Genomic DNA, 16,445 nt, shown 5'->3' with positions numbered 1-16,445 from the left:
AAAAGGCATCATTATTGGAAAGGAGGAAGTAAAACTCTCATTATTCGCAGATGACATGATATTGTCCAAAGAAACCCCTAAAGACTCCACCAAAAAACTACTAGATTTAATGAAAGAACTTGGCAATGTAGCAGGATACAAAATCAACACCCCAAAATTGATAGAGTTTTTATACACCAATAATAAATTCTCAGAAAGAGAAACTAAACAAGCAATCCCATTGACCATTGCAACAAAAAAAATTAAAATATTTAGGAATAAACTTACCCAGGAGGCAAAAGATCTTCAGTCGGAAAATTACAGGACGTAGGAAAAAAGAGACAGAAGAAGATATAAACACGTGGAGGAATAGACCATATTCATGTATTGGCAGAATTAATATCATTAAAATGTCCATACTACCCAAGGCAATCTACAGATTCAATACAATCCCTATTAAAGTAACAACAGTATATTTCACAGATCTAGAACAAATACTACAAAAATTTATATGGAACCAAAAAAGACCCCAAACAGCTACAGCAATCTTGAGAAAGAACAACAAAGTTGGAGGAATCACAATACCAGATTTCAAGTTATACTAGGACTACAAAGCCACTATAATCAAAATAGCCTTGTACTGGAACAAGAACAGGCATATAGATCAATGGAACAGAACAGAGAACCCAGAAATCGATCCAAAACATTATACTTGATAAATATTTGACAAAGGATGCAAGAGCATACCATGGAGTCAAGACATTCTCCTTAATAAATTATGTTGGGAAAAGTAGACAGATACATGCAAAAAAAAAAAAGGAAACTAGACCACAAACTTACACCATACACAAAAATAAACTCAATATGGATTAAAGATTTAAATGTAAGTCATGAAACCATAAAAATCCTAGAAGAAACCATCGGCAGCAAAATCTCAGACATCTCTCATAGCAATATGTATACAGATACATCTCCTAGGGCAGTGGTCGGCAAGCTCATTAGTCAACAGAGCCAAATATCAACAGTACGACGATTGAAATTTCTTTTGAGAGCCAAATTTTTTAAACTTAAATTATATAGGTAGGTACATTGTTATTAACTTAATTAGGGTACTCCTAAGGCTTAGGAAGAGCCACACTTAAGGGGCCAAAGAGCCGCATGTGGCTCGCGAGCCGCAGTTTGCCGACCACGGTCCTAGGGCAATGAAAACTAAGGAGAAAATAAACAAATGGGACTACATCAAAATAAAAAGCTTCCACACAGCAAAAGAAACCATCAACAAAACGAAGAGAGCCCACTGCTGGGAGAACATATTTCGCAATGATACACCTAATAAATGTCAATATCCAAAATATATAAGGAACTCATACAAGTTAATAAAAGGAAAGCAAACAATCCAATTAAAAAATGGGCAAAGGACCTAAATAGACACTTCTCCAAAGAGCACATACAGATGGCCAAGACGTATGAAAAAATGCTTAAAGTCACTGATCATCAGAGAGAAGCCAATTCAAACGACAATGAGGTATCACCTCACACTGTCAGAATGGCTATCATCAATAAATCAACAAATGACAAGTGCTGGTGAGGATGTGGAGAAAAGGGAACTCTAGTACACTGCTGGTGGAAATGCAGACTGGTGCAGCCATTATGGAAAATAGTATGAGTGTCCTCAAAAAATTAAATATGAAACTGCCATTTGACCCAGAGATCCCACTTCTAGGAATATATTCCTAAGAAACCCAAAACACTAATCAGAAAGAATGTATGAACCCCTATGTTCATAGGAGCACAATTTACAATAGCTAAGATCTGGAAACAGCCCCAAGTGCCCATCAGGAGATGAGTGGATAAAAAAGCTATGGTACATTTCTACTATGGAATACTATGCAGCAGTAAAAAGAAGAATCTCTTACACTTTGAGACAGCATGGAGGGACCTAGAGAGTATCGTGCTAGGTGAAATAACCTAGTAAGAGAAAGACAAGTAGCACATGATCTCACTTATATGTGGAACATAAGTAACAAAATAAACCGATGAATGGAGTGGATCCAGAGACATGGAAGAATGGAAAAGAGTGCAGAATCTTGGAAGGCAGGGGGGGGTGGGAGGATGGGAAGTAATCAACCAAGGACCTTATATGCATACTATTGGCCCGGTGCACGGATTTGTGCAACTGTGGGGTCCCTCGGACTGGCCTGTGCCCTCTCAGGGGACGCCTCAGGGGATGTTGTAGAGCCAGTTTCGGCCCAATCGCCGCAGGCCACGGCGAGGGACCTGGGCCTCTAGTAGGTATGTAAGATCTTCGGTTAATCTCTTACCGCCCTACCCCCTCCCTCCTTCCCTCTGAGATTCATCAGTCTGTTCCAAGTTTCTAAGCCTATGGTTTCCGCTCCTGCATTGAGCATCTGCCCCTGATGGTCAGTGCACACCATGGCTACCAACCAGTCGGTCAGTCGACTCCCATGCTTATCTTCTATATATATGTAGAAAATAAGCATGGCCTATGGACACAGACAAGGGGGCGGTGAAGGCCTGGCACAGGGGTAGGGGCGGGCTGGAGGGAGTCAATGGGGGGGAAAAAACGGGTCATGTAATACTTTCAACAATAAACAATTATTAAATAAATAAATCTTTAACCTAAGAAAACAATCTCAATTATTAAAATCAGAATGAAAATAGGACATCACGCCCTAGCTGGTTTGGCTCAGCAGATAGAGCGTCAGCCTGCGGACTGAAGGGTCCCAGGTTCGATTCCGGTCAAGGGCATGTACCTTGGTTGCAGGCACATCCCCAGTAGGGGGTGTGCAAGAGGCAGCTGATTGATGTTTCTAACTCTATCCCTCTCTCTTCCTCTCTGTAAAAAATCAATAAAATGTATTTAAAAAGAAAAAGAAAATAGGACATTACTATCAATTTTACAGCAATAAACAAAATCATAAGGAAATACAGAAAGTAACTGTATGCCAACAAATTGGATAACCATAATAATATTCAAACTCCTAGACATATACAAACTACAAAAACTTAATAAGAAATACAGAATCTGTTTAGAACTGTAACAAGTAAGAAGATTAAACCAGTCATCAAAAATTTCCCAGCAGCCCTGTTTATTGTGGGTCAGTTGGTTGAGGATCTTCCCATGCACCGAAAGATCACCGGTCAGATTCCTGGTCAGGGCATATACCCAGGTTATGGGTTCGATTCTGGTCAGAGCACATGTGGAATGCAACCAATTGATGTTTTTCTCTCTCTCTCTAAAATCAATTTTTTTAAAAAAAAAAAACATCTTTGAGGAAAATAATCTCCCAGCAAAGAAAGGCCCAGGAACAGATGGCTTCACTGATACATGCTACCAAATATTTAAAAAAGAATTTACACTGATCCTCTCAAATTGTTTCCAAAAAAACTAGAAAGGAATGAACACTTCCTAACTCATTCTATGGGACCAGCATTAGCCTGATACCAAATTCAGATGAAGACATTACAAGAAAACTACAGGCCAATATTACTCATGAATATAGATGTAAAGATCCTCAACTAAAGTAGCTAATCAAATTCAGAAGCATAGTAAGATTATATATTGACTAAGTGGGATTTATCCCAGAATGCTATGACAGTTCAATATAAGGAAATCAAAGTAATGGACTAAAGGGGGAAAAACACCTGGTCATCTAAATGGGAAGGGGGCAGGGACCGTCTGACAAATACTTTCATGATAAAAACAATAAACTAGGAGGAAAAGACAATTTCTGCAACATGATAAAGGTCACACATGGAAAAACCCACAGCTAACATCATACTCAGTGGTGAAAACCAAAAGCTTTTCCTCTAAGATTAAGAACAAGGCACAGATGCCTACTTTCACCACTCTAACTCAACACAGTACTGGGAGTCCCTGTCAGATTAATTAGGTAAAAAGAAAAGACTAAAAGGCATCCAAATGAGAGAAGAAAATAAAATTATCTCTGCAGATGACATAATCTTCTATGTAGAAAACAGACAAGCAAAGTTTCAGAATATATAAACATGCAAAAAATCCAGCCCAGCCCATGTGACTCAGTGGTTGAATGTTGATCTATGAACCAGGAGGTCATGAAGTTCGATTGCCAGTCAGGGCACATGCCTGGGTTGCAGGCTTGATCCCCAGTAGGGGTTGTGCAAGAGGCTATGCAAGAGGCAGCCGATCGACTGATTCTCTCTTATCACTGATGTTTCTCTCTCTCTCTCTCTCTCTCTCTCTCTCTCTCTCTCTCTCTCTCCCTCTCCTTTCCTCTCTGAAATCAATAAAAACATTTTTAAAATTTTTTAAATACAAAAATCAGTTGCATTTCTATACACTAATGAACAATTCAAAAAAATTAAAACTCATTTACAATAACATTTTAAAGAATGCATAAAAATAAATTAAACCAAAAGGTTGAAACACTTGCACAATGAAAACTATAAAACACTGCTGAAAGAAGTTAAAGATACAAATAAATGCCGAAACCGGTTTGGCTCAGTGGATAGAGCGTCCGCCTGCGGACTGAAGGGTCCCGGGTTCGATTCCGGTCGGGGGCATGTACCTGGGTTGTGGGCGCTTCCCCAGTGGGGGATGTGCAGGAGGCAGCTGATTGATGTTTCTCTCTCATCGATGTTTCTGACTCTCTATCTCTCTCTCTTCCTCTCTGTAAAAAATCAATAAAATATATTTAAAAAAAAAAAAAAAAGATACAAATAAATGGAAAGAAATCCATGTTCATGGATTACAAGATAAACATTGTTAAAATGACAATACTACCAATATACCAAACTACAGATTCAATGCAATCCTTATCAAGACCCAAAGCATGTTTTGGCAGAGTGGATATCTCATCCTGAAATCCATATGAAATGTCAAGGGACAAAAATCTTGAAAAAGTGAACAAAGCTAGAGGGGGGGTCTCACAATTCCTGATTTCAAAACTTTCTACAAAGCTACAACAAATCAAAATACCATGATACTGGCATAAAGACAGATATACAGATGAATGGCATGGAATACAAAGCCCAGAAACGCATCCTAAGATATTTGGTCAAACCATTTAATAAGGGTGCTAAGACCATAAATGAGTAAAAGTCAATCGTCACAACAAAAGATTTCAGTACATCCCTTACCTTACACCACATACAAAAATTAACTCAAAGCAGATCAAAGACTTACATTTAAGAGCTTAAACCATATACACACACACACACACACACACACACACACACACACACACACACACACACACATATATATATAATCTTTTAGCAGAAAACATAGCGAGGAAGTGCCATGACATTGGATTTGGCAATGATTTCTTGGATATGGCATCAAAAGCATAGGCAACAAAAGAAAAATTAGATAAACTAGAAAACAAAATTTAAAATTTTGAGCCAATGTAGTCAAATTGTTGCCTTGGCCTGACTCTTCCCAACCTGCTGGCAGGATGGCCCACAAGCAGATCTACTACTTGGACAAACAGTTCAACTAGCACTACAAGTGGCATGTCATGTTACCCAGAGAACTTTCCAAACAAGTACCCAAAACCACTCTGATGTCAGAAGAGGAGTGGAAGGGACTTGGTGTCCACCAGAGTCCAGGCTGGGTTCATTACATGATTCCTGAGCCAGAACCACATATTCTTCTCTTTAGATGACCTCTTCCAAAAGATCAACAAAAATGAAATATAACTAGGAATCATCAGTTAAATCTTTTCAAATTTAATGTATATGTGTATATAAGGTAGTGTTCACTGAATAGTTGAAAAATGTACAAATTACTCATTCATACCTGTGCATGAGCTGAATTCTTCACGGCAACAGAGCTCAATTACATGTAATTACAATATGTTACTGTAAGGTGTTTAAGATAAAATTTCTTCTAATTACTTTTTCTTTTAATATAAGTGCCTGGTTGACTTTAACAGTTACTTTTGTTTAAAAAGTCTGTATGTTGCATTTAAAAAAACTCTTGAGCTGAAAGAAAAATATTGCCAAATAAGAATACTCTACCCAACAAAGTTTTCCTTCAAAATTGAAGAAAATAATTTTCCAGAAAAACAAATGTTTTGTTAAGTTCATCATTAATCCAGCCTTATAAGAAATGTTAAAGAAAGTTGGTTCAACCTGAAAGAAAGGATACTAGTTAGTAATAGAAAAACATACAAAAGTACAAAGCTGAAAAAAAATTTTAAGTTTTGTGCAAAGAACACTGTGTCGGAGAATGAAAGACAACTCACAGAATCAGAGAAAATATTAGCAATCATATATCAGATAAGGGATTAATATATCCAGAATATGTAAAGAATTCTTACAATGCAACAACAAAACAAAAATGGGCAAAAAACTTAAACAGATACTTGCCCAACCACAAAGAAAATATAAAAATGACCAATTAGCAGATGAAAAGATGCTCAACATCATTAGTCATTAGGGAAATGCAAATAAAAACCAGGAAATATCTCATATCCATTAGGATGGCTACTATCAAAACAAAAGCAACAAGGTTAGTGTGGAGAAACTGAAAGGTTGATTGGTTGGTTATTTGAAAAAACATGATCCCTTGTGCACTGTGGATGGGGATGTAAAAAGGTGCAGCAGCCATAGAAAACTGTATGGAAGTTACCCAAAAATTAAAAATTGAATGACCATAAGATCCAGCAATCCCACTTCTGGTTATATATCCAAAGAAATGAAAGCAGGATCTCAAAAAGAATTTTGCACATTTAATGTTCATAGCACCATAACCAAGAGATAAATACAACCAAAATGTCCATGAGCAGATAAATGGGAAAACAAAATGTAGGTATACACATACAATGGAAGATTATTCAGCCCTAAAAAGAAAAGAAATTCTGACCTATGCTACAACATAGACGACCTTTGTAAACATTAGGCTAAATGAAATAAGCCAGACACAAATATTTTATGGTTCCAATTATTTTTTTAAAATATATTTTATTGATTTTTACAGAGAGGAAGGGAGAGGGATAGAGAGTTAGAAACATCGATCAGCTGCCTCCTGCACACCCCCCACTGTGGTTGTGCCCGCAACCAAGGTACATGCCCTTGGCCAGAATCGAACCGGGGACCCTTGAGTCCACAGGCCGATGCTCTATCCACTGAACCAAACCGGTCAGGGCGGTTCCAATTATTTGAGGTACTTAGGATAGGCAAATTCATAGAGATAAAAAGGTAGACTAGAAGTCACCAGGAGCTGGGGGTAAGATGTATTGGGCTTTACTGTCTAACTAGAGTCCCAGTGCACAAATTCATGCACCAGTGGGGTCCCTTGGTCTCGTTTGCAGCATCAGGCTGAAACTGGCTCTCCGACATCCCCCGAGAGGTCCCAGATTGCAAGAAGGCATAGGCCAGGCTGATGGACCCCACCAGTGCACAATCAGGGCCAGGAAGGGACACGGGAGGATGGCCAGCCGGGAGGAACTGAAGGAGGGCTCCAGGGCATGTCCGGCCCGACTCGCTCATTCCAAGATAACCTACCAGTCGGAGCGTATACCCCCTGATGGTCAGTGCACATCATAGCAACTGGTCAACCAGCCAACTGTCTGCCCCCTAGTGGTCAGTGCACATCATAGTGGGTGGTTAAGCGGCCTTAGCATATCATTAGCATATTATACTTTGATTGGTTGAACAGGCGACTGGACAACTGGACACTTAACATATTAGGCTTTTATTATATAGGATGGGTAGTTTATTTGGGATGATGAAAAAGTTCTGGAAAATAATGATTTTTTATTATACTTAATACCACTGACCTGTACACTTAAAATGGTAAATTTTGCATTAGTATATTTTATCAAAACTTTTTTTAAAGAAAAAAAATAGAAGACATCCATATGGGGGGAAAAAATCACAAACATGCACAATGATTAACTATGAAGAAAATATTTGCAAAGCATACCCTAAAAAACTGAAGACAAAGAGGTCCTGGAATCAATGAGATAAAACCAACAATCAAAGAGAATAAAGGTCAAAAAAAGGGAAAACAGTTCTGTAGAAAAAGAAATACAAATGCTCTTAAATGTGTGAAATGTTTAAGAAAAAAAGGCTGCCAATTTTCTTTTACCACATGTACAAGATCAAAAGGTTTAACTATACTGAGAGTCTCATACTGCAAACAAGTATGAACTGGTACAACATTTTTACATATATATATATATATATATATATATATATATACACACACACACACACACACACACACACATACACATATATGTATTTTTTTTTATTATTAATTTCTGAGAGGAAAAGAAAGACAGAAACAGCAATGATGAGAGAGAATCATTGATCAGCTGCCTCCTGCATGCCCTCTACCAAGGATCAAGCCTGCAACCCAGGCATGGGCCCTTCACCGAAATCGAACCTGGGACCCTTCAGTCCGCAGGCCGCTAATCTATCCACTGAGCCAAACCAGCTAAGGCTGAACTAGTACAATTTCTATGGAGGGCAACTAAAAAATATTTCTTTGACCAAGCAATTCCACTTCTAGGCATCCTTCCTACAAATATATTATCTAATGTTTTTAAGAACGAAATGGAAAAAGATATACATTATAAAAAGACTGAAACACCCTAAATGTCTCTCAAGAGACAACTGATAAAATAAATGACAATAAAGACATACAATGAAATATTATGAAGCCTTGCAAACAATGAGGCAGCTAGCTCTACATGTACTTACAAACTAATATGGAACAACCTCAACATAAATTAACTGCAAACGAAGGACAGAACAATGGATAAGCTCACACAGAGACATACACACAACGTACATACATGCATGCATAGAGTATTTCTAGATAAATATCTAAGAAAATGACAACAGTTATTTGTTTCTAGGGAAGAGAACTGTGTGGATAGGTCAGGGGGAAAAGGAAAGAGACTTCCTTCTCACAGTTAAGCCTGTTTTATCTTACTTGGTAATCATATGCATATATACTGGAAGTTGATTAGGGTCTCTACCTTACTGAAGTCTTTCCATCAAGACATAGTATGCATATCTTTCAATTCCAGTTTTCTTGTATGGTCTATGCTATCATTTTACAACTTCCTCCATAAAAATCTTGCATATTTGTTATAGTTATTCCTATTTCTTACAATAGTGAACTGAATTTTCCTATTACATTATAAAATGTTTTACACAGCAAAGGAACACCATATAGCCCTAGCCAGTTTAGCTAAGTGGTTAGAGCAGCCGTGGGCAAACTATGGCCCGCGGGCCGAATCCGGCCCGTTTGAAATGAATAAAACTAAAAAAAAAAAGACCGTACCCTTTTATGTAATGATGTTTACTTTGAATTTATATTAGTTCACACGAAGACTCCATCCATGCTTTTGTTCCGGCCCTCCGGTCCAGTTTAAGAACCCATTGTGGCCCTCAAGTCAAAAAGTTTGCCCACCCCTGGGTTAGAGTGTTGGCCTACAGACTGAAGACTTTTGGGTTTGATTCCTGGTCAAGGGCACATACTTCAATTATGGGCTCACCGAGCCCAGGTCAGGGCAAGTAGGGGGGCAACCAATCAATGTGTCTTTCTCATCTCTCTCTCTCTCTCTCTCTCTCTCTCTCTCTCTCTCTCTCTCTTTTCCTCCCTCCTTCCCCAATCTTCCCTCCTTTCCACCCTCTCTAAAAATCAATGGAAAAATATCAACTGTGAGAATTTAAAATATATATGTATATATAAAATAAAATGTATGTGGTTATAACATATATTATAATTGATATTCACACTTTAAAAGAACACAAAATTAAATTGACTATTTAATAATATCCAGTGTTGGCGAGAATGTATAGAAATAGTGGAAATGCAGTAAGCATAGTGGTCCAGTAGAAAGCATTATGACAATACCTACTAAAATATGCAATATGTATATACTCTGATTCAGCAATTCCTACTCTCAGAATCTCCTCTAGAGAAAACACACATGAACCCAAAAAATCTACTACACAATATATTCTATGCAATATTATCTGTAACAAAAAATTGAAAATAGACTAAACATCTACACTAATAGACAAATATGTAAATTGGCCATATTTCCGCAACACCCCACAGCCAATCAGGCGGGAATATGCAAATTAGTGGTACAAAGATGGTGGTGGCCACAGAGCCACCTGGAGCGGACTGGAGGCTTGGGTTGCCCCCAGCAACGGAGGAAGCCAAGCTTCCTGCCCACCTGAGCCAGCCACAGAAGGAGGGGCCTGCAGGCGGCAGTCATGGAGCAGGCCGGATCAAGGGGGCGACCCAAGCTTCCCGCCCGCCCTGACCAGCGGTTGAAGGAGGGGCGGTAGCCACTGAGCCAGCCTGAGCACACGGGAGGCTTGGGTCGCCTGGGCCAGCCACCGAGGGAGGGGCCCGCAAACAGCCCTCGGCCCCTCACCCAGGCTGGCCATGCCCTCCCAGCAGGGACCCTCACCCCATGAGGGCGTGGCTGGGCTGCAAACGGTCCCAGCCCCTCACCCAGGCTGGCACTGTCCCCAGTAGGGATCCCCACCCAAATGTGGGTGTGGCCAGCCTGCAAACCACCACAGGCCCCTCGCTCAGGCCGCCACACCCCCAAGGTAACCCCCACCCTGATCCGGGACACCCTTCAGGGCAAAACAGCTGGCCCAACACCTGTGCACCAGGACTCTATCTATAATAAAAGGGTAATATGCTAATTAGACTGGGAGACCTTCCAGGAGACCTTCTGGACGTTCTTCTGGACAAATCCATGGTGGCAGGCCGAGGTAGAGGTTGTTAGGGGCCAAGAGGGGAGGGCAGTTGTGGATGATCAGGCCAGGATGGGACAGCAGCTGTGGGTGATCAGGCCAGTGGGGAGGCCATTGGAGGTGGTCAGGCCGACAGGAGGGGGGTCCAGTTGGGGGCAATCAGGCAGACAGGGGGTGTAGTTGGGAGTGAGCAGGATGGCAGGGGGGCAGTTGGGGGCAAGCAGGCCAGCAAAGGGGTCAGTTGGGGATGATCAGGCCAGCAATGAGGGCAGTTATGGGTGATCAGGCCGGCAGGGGGCGTAGTTGGGGGTCATCAGGCCGGCAGGGGGGGCAGTTGGGGGTGATCAGGCTGACAGGAGTGGCAGTTGTGGGCGAGCAGGCCAGCAGGGGGAGGGGGCAGTTGGGGACGAGCAGGCCAGCAGGCAGGGTGGTTAGGGGCAATCAGGCAAGCAGGCAGGTGAGCAGTTAGGAGCCAGCAGTCCTGGATTGCGAGCGGGATGTCCAACTGCCAGTTTAGGCCCGATCCCTGAGGGGTCCCAGATTGGAGAGGGTGCAGGCCAGGCTGAGGGACACCCAAGCCCATGCACGAATTTCATGCACCGGGCCACTACTACTATATAAAAGGTAAATATGTAAATAGCCGAATGGTGGAACAACTGAAACAACCAAACAACCAGTAGCTATGATGTGCACTGACCACAAGGGGGTGTGTGTGGAACATGGAGGGCATTGGCCGAGGTGTGATGGTGGAGCAGATGAGTGGAGGCGCCAGTCGCTGTCATCAAGGTGAGCCACTGATAGTTACTGAAAATTCTTTGCTCCTGTGTGCTGCATTCCCATCTGGCGCTCACACCGGCTGCCGGCGCCTGGTGGTGGTCCTGATCACTCTGCTCCATCAGTGGGTGCGAGCAGCTGCTGCAGGCCCTAATCACCCCTGAGGGCTTCTACACCTCCCCCTGCTCCTGAAAGACAATTGGGGCAGCAGCCGCCGCTCATACCCACTGCTGGTGCCAGCCCCAATCATTCCATTCCGTCAGTGGGTTCGAGCGGGGCCGGCGCTATCAGCACATGAGAGCGGCAGCAGCAGGAGCGGAGCTGCCAGCAGACAGGGGCCCGGGGGCCACAGCAGGAGGAGCCAGGCAGGGTCATGGAGGATGGGCCAAGACCCGCCCCTGAGCCTACCACAGCCTTGCAGCCTAGTTCCTTTCAAGGTGCACGAATTCATGCACTGGGCCCCTACTTCAACAATAAAATGTCTAAACTGTGTTACATCCATACCATGAAATGTCACACAACAGTTTAAAAAAAAAGGACCTAGATCTTTATGTACTAACTCCAAAAAATATCTAAGACATACAGCTAAGTGAAAAAAGCGGTAGAAAAATACATATAGTATACATATTTTTTAAATGGACACACAAATTTTACTATAAAATTCTTATGGGTACATGACAGTATATCAACAGAAAAGGATTTGCAGTAATACATGCTAAATTGATAATACTACTAATCTCTGGAGAAGTGAAGAAAAGGACCAGGGGACCAGTGAAAGATGACGTAACAGATTATTTCCTAGAATTGCATATAGTCTACTTATAAAATTTTCTTAACATATTTGAAACAAGGCTACTAAGGGCTTTAGAAGCTAGGAATCAAGTAATGAACATTCTAAAAAACTACTTAAGGGTTATGATAGAGTCTAAACAAAAATCCCTTTTGATCTAATAAATAAATAAATAAGCCAATTAATTCATTCAGGTTATCACTAGGGTGTAGAATTTCTAGGGGTAAGAAATAATCTCTTTTCTCATAGGACCAAAATTTAACACCAAGGTATTTTCAAGTAATTTTAACTTTTTTAAATATATTTTCTATTTATTTCAGAGAGGAAGGGAAGAGAGAAAGAGAAAAACATAAATGATGAGAATAATCAACGGGCTGCCTCCTGCATGCCCCACTCTGAGGATTGAGCCTACAACCCGGGCATGTGCCCTGATCAGGAATGGAATCTTAACACCCTGGTTCATAGATGCTCAACCACCAATCCACAGCAACCAGACTGGAGTTCATTCTTAATTTCTTCTCCTCTCTTCATCTGCAGCCTTGTCATCCATCCCCAAGACTCTATTCTACTTCCAAAATAAATCTTGAAACTGCCCATTTTTATATCTTCTGACACCCCTCTAGCCCTTGCAATTATTATTTTTCTGCTGGATTACTTTTTTAAGATTCCCCAATTACTTTTCCCATGGCTTTCCAGTGTACTAGGTGTACCAGTTAATAATGCGGATATTTTTCAATAGATGGAGTTACACATATGTTGATATATATGCGATCTGATATGTATGCTATTTTGTTGTATTGACAGCAAGCTTCAAAACTTCATATGTCAAATTTTCTGAAGGTGTTAACATCATAGATATTTTTATGCTTAAAAATGTCAAATTTCATGCCAAAAAAGAGCATTTGCGGAAGTTTCAATTCATTACTTTATTTTAAAGAAAAAGTTATCATATACTTCGAGAAGCTTATGGTGAACATGCTCCATCTCAAGATCCTGTGAACCCTGTCTTAAACGCTTTAAAAGTGACGATTTCAATGTGAAAGACAAAGAAGGTACAGGTCAGCCGAAAAAGTTTGAAGACCAACAATTTTAAGCATTATTGGATAAAAATGCATGTCAAACTCAAAAACAACTTGCACAAAGATTAAGCGTTGCTCAGCAAACAATTTGATTGTTTCCAAGCAATGGGAAAAATTTTAAAGGAAAATTGTTGCCACATCAATTGAACGAAAGACAAATGGAAAACCAAAAAGTCATCAGTAAAATGTTGCTTCAACGGCATGAAACACAGTCTTTTTTGCATCTAATTGTGACTGGCGATGAAAAGTGGATTTATTTTGAGAATCCCAAACGCACAAAATCATGGGTTGATCCAGGTCAAGCATCAACATCGACTGCAAGGCCAAATCGCTTCGGAAAGAAGACAATGCTCTGCGTTTGGTGGGATCAGGAAGGTGTGGTGTATTATGAGCTTCTAAAGCCAGTTGAAACCGTTAATACTGATCGCTACCGACAACAAATAATCAATTTAAACCACGCTTTGATCGTGAAACGACCAGAATGGACCAGAAGACACAGCAAAGTAATTTTGCTTCATGATAACGCACCATCACACACTTCAAAACCAGTTAAAGACACGTTAAAAGATCTTGCCTGGGAAGTATTAACCCACCTGCTATATTCACCAGACCTTGCTCCTTCAGATTACCACTTGTTCTGATCGATGATGGCACACGCACTTTCTGAGCAGCACTTCAAAACATTCGAAGAAGTGGAAAATTGGGTCTCTGAATGGTTTGCCTCAAAACAAGAAAAGTTCTATTGGGACAGTATCCACAAATTACCTGAAAGATGGGGAAAATCTGTAGCTAGCGATGGACATTACTTTGAATAAATCACTTTTGATGTTTCTTTTGAAATTATTGTGTTTTCTTTGATTACAAAATCCGCCATTATTAACTGGTACACCTAGTACATCGGAGAAAACGTAAGATTCTTCCCCTGACCCATAAGATTCCTGCCTGATGTAACCCCTGACTATATGCTAGGCTCCACCTAAGGATCACTCTTCTGCACCTTGCTAATTAAGCATCTGTGTTTAGCAAAAGCCTTCTTTTAGTTCGTGAAAGGGTCCTCCTTACCTCAGAAGCCCTTTGTACATATACACCAAAGAAAATCTGTTTTTTCTGTCTTAATGAACAAATTGAAGAAAGTAAATAGTATACCCAATCATTTACAATTCAATGAAATTTGCGTTTTTTTAATCATCTAGTAGTATGAAAGCCTCTGAAGCTAAGGTGCTCAGTAAGTCTTATTTTATATCTCCCCTTTATTTAACTCCTCATAACTTGAGTTCTACTTTTTTGTCTATCAATTTCATCCCACATCTAATACAATAATTAAGTACCATTTATAGATATATTGTACCAGGCTCATCAAAACTACCTTAAAATGTACCTTATAATGCATATCTTAAATATATTATGACCCCATTTTGCAGATGAGTAAACTATTCTGTTATCAGATAACTTTCCTATGGCATACACCTGGCATACAGGCAGCAAAAATAGTTTGTACCTAAAGTCTACATACAATTCATTGTACCACATCATCCCTTAATCATATAGAACACTAAGACTTGTGAATTGATCTCATACACTGACGAAGAGAATACAAACATTAATCAGCTGAATACTTTTATAATTATAAGGACAGGGAAGGGATCTCAAGAGTATCAGACTTGCATCAAAAATGTCAATTGCTGACTGACAACCAAGATGGCGGCATAGGTAAACACCTGAACTTGCTGCCAAGCACAACCACATTAAAAATACAACTAAAATAATCGCTTCTCGGCCTTTTGGCTAAGATCAAGTGTAGTATCTATTCTTATCAGTTTAAAAATACAACTAAAATACAAAATGAATGTCATCCAGAACCATGGGAAGGCAAGCTGAGTGGAAATTCTGTAACTAGAAGGAAAGAGAAAAACACATTGAAGAGGGTAGGAGGTGCAGAGCTGCGGAAGTGCAGAGGTACGGAGGCTCGAGCAAAAGGGGCTGGCAGCTGGGTACGCTATTGTTTTTTCAATCGGGAGGGAGATACAAGTTCCTGACTGCTCTGAACTCCAATAACGGGCAAGAAACTGGGGACCCAGACTCATACAGAGAGAAACTGGACTGTCTGGCATCCGGCCGGAACGTGAGGGTGGCTTTCTCAAAAAGGTGCTTGCAGCAGTCATTGTTCCTGCACGGGGCCATGGGACGCAGAGACCCAGGGACTTATCAGGGCAGGGCTGCCAGGCAACCATTGCTGTTTGCTCAGCCCTGGTGATTCCCTGAGACCCCGCCCCACTCTGTTTACAACCCCACCCAAGCTGTGCAGATCAGCTTTTGCATGTGAATGGCCTGGCCTTTCTCCCTCTAAAAACCTGTCAAACTGCAGCTGGGTCAGAGAGCTCCAAAGCTTCCAAAAGAGGGCCCAAGGTTCAGCAGCAGCAGCCGACCTTGCTTCACAGCTGGGCCTCATATGGGCACTTCCAAACCCCAAACAAAGAGGAGGAATCTGCAGATCTCTCTGTAGCTCCTGCTGGGTGGCCTCAGGCAGTGGCTGATGTGGCACCTCCTTGGAGATCCAAGAGCCAGTGTACTCAGTGGTCAGAGTGGGACCATCCAGATTACAACTCCTCAGATCCATAAGGGACACACTCAAGAGGCAGACTCAGTAAGCACCAAAGCCCCACTGAAGCAAGTCCTGCCCCATAAGGGTATCTCTAGCACAGCAGTTCTTCCAGTGTAGACATAGCTGGTCCTCACAGCCAATTGGCCTGGAGGTCAATTCCTCCCAGTGATACCTACAACAATCAAGACTTAACTACAAGACTGTCCACAAAGCCCACAAAGGGGTGCACCAAGAGTGTCCACCTCAGGTAATTGGGGAGGCTGAGCCACTGGGCCCTATAGGACATCTACCACACAAGGCCACTCTATCAACACAGGGAAGCAGCCAAAATGTGGAGACAAAGAAACAAGTCACAAACAAAAGAAATGGAGGAAAGCAAACTACTGCATATAGAGTTCAAAACCACAGTTATAAGGTTACTCAAGAATCCTCTAGAAACCTTCGAGAAATTTAGTGAGACCCTCAAGGATATGAAAAAAAA

The 16,445-nt window shown here is 41.1% G+C and overlaps 1 protein-coding gene and 1 pseudogene across 2 annotated transcripts in view; one reads left to right on the top strand and one right to left on the bottom strand.

Annotated features, from left to right (window-relative positions):
- LOC308513491 (zinc finger MYM-type protein 2-like) overlaps window positions 1–16,445 on the bottom strand; it is a 163,231-nt gene that overhangs the window by 135,338 nt on the left and 11,448 nt on the right. The window lies entirely within an intron of this gene.
- LOC308513496 (cyclin-dependent kinases regulatory subunit 2-like) lies at window positions 5,436–5,672 on the top strand (annotated as a pseudogene). Its single transcript has one exon. The product of its transcript is annotated as a cyclin-dependent kinases regulatory subunit 2-like (transcript).

Source organism: Myotis nattereri (assembly GCF_964212035.1).
Source record: "Myotis nattereri genome assembly, chromosome: 2".
Lineage (NCBI taxonomy): Eukaryota > Metazoa > Chordata > Mammalia > Chiroptera > Vespertilionidae > Myotis > Myotis nattereri.
The sequence above is the reverse complement of the archived record's forward strand: the minus strand, read 5'-3'. Positions and strand labels throughout refer to the sequence as shown.